This window comes from Mus caroli, unplaced genomic scaffold (assembly GCF_978045245.1).
Source record: "Mus caroli unplaced genomic scaffold, Mus_caroli_1 scaffold_2, whole genome shotgun sequence".
Classification (NCBI taxonomy): Eukaryota; Metazoa; Chordata; class Mammalia; order Rodentia; family Muridae; genus Mus; species Mus caroli.
The window spans coordinates 63415427-63416607 of NW_028227257.1; the positions used below are offsets into that span (position 1 = coordinate 63415427).

The 1181-nt window shown below is 40.6% G+C and overlaps 1 pseudogene; it reads left to right on the forward strand.

The window, feature by feature from the left end:
* The first annotated feature begins 410 nt into the window (after positions 1 to 410).
* On the forward strand, positions 411 to 543 carry LOC147005840 (U1 spliceosomal RNA; annotated as a pseudogene).
* Positions 544 to 1181: the final 638 nt, after the last annotated feature.

Sequence of the window (1181 nt, forward strand, 5' to 3'; positions counted from 1 at the left end):
TCATTGCCATGAATATTAGCAAATAAAGAAGTGTGAACTGAGCCGGACGTGGTGGTGCACGCCTTTAATCCCAGCACTTGGGAGGCAGAGGCAGGCAGATTTCTGAGTTTGAGGCCAGCCTGGTCTACAAAGTGAGTTCCAGGACAGCCAGAGCTATACAGAGAAACCCTGTCTCAAAAAAACAAAACAAACAAACAAAAAAAAAGAAGTGTGAACTGAAGGGCGAACTGGATGATATACTGTGACATACTGCAGCTTCCACAGTGAGATTTTTTTTCTTCCTTTTGGGTGGAGAGGTTGTAAGAGCAGAGGGTGGTTTTAAAAGGATGGGAAGATGACAAGGATTGGGGTGCACGGTGTGAAATTCACAAAAATATCATTAAAGGGTTGGAGAGATGGCTCAGTGATTAAGAGCACTGGAGATACTATGATCACAAAGGTGGTTTTCCCAGGGCGGGGCTCACTCATTGCACTTTGGGGTGTGCTGACCCCTGCAATTTCCTCAAATGCGTGAAACTCGACTGCATAATTTGTGGTAGTGAAAAAGAAAAAAAAAAAAAAAAAAAAAAAAAGCCCTGAGTGCTCTACCAGAGGTCTTAAGTTCAATTCCCCAGCAACCACATGGTAGCTCACAACCATCTGTAATGGGATCCAATGCCCTCTTCTGGTGTGCAACAGTATACTCATATACATAAGATAAATCAAAGGAACAAGCACATCCAAGACTCGTCCATTAAAAAAAAAATCAATAAAGAATTAAATAAGAAAAAAGTATCCCTGTAATGTGATTTCCTATTGCTCACAACCTATTTATTTTAATTGTATTTTCTTGATTTTACAAATTGTGTGCTACACATCAATTGCTTTAAATGGCTCTATGCTTGCATATTTTCTTCCTTCCTTCCTTCCTTTCTTTCTTTCTTTCTTTCTTCCTTCCTTCCTTCCTTCCTTCCTTCCTTCCTTCCTTCCTTCCTTCCTTTCTTTCTTTCTTTCTTTCTTTCTTTCTTTCTTTCTTTCTTTCTTTCTTTCTTTCTTTCTTTCTTTCTTTCTTTTTTTGTTTTTTTTGAGACAGGGTTTCTCTGTGTAGCCCTGGCTGTCCGGGAACTCACTTTGTAGACCAGGCTGGCCTCCAACTCAGAAATCTGCCTGCCTCTACCTCCTGAGTGCTGGGATTAAAGGCA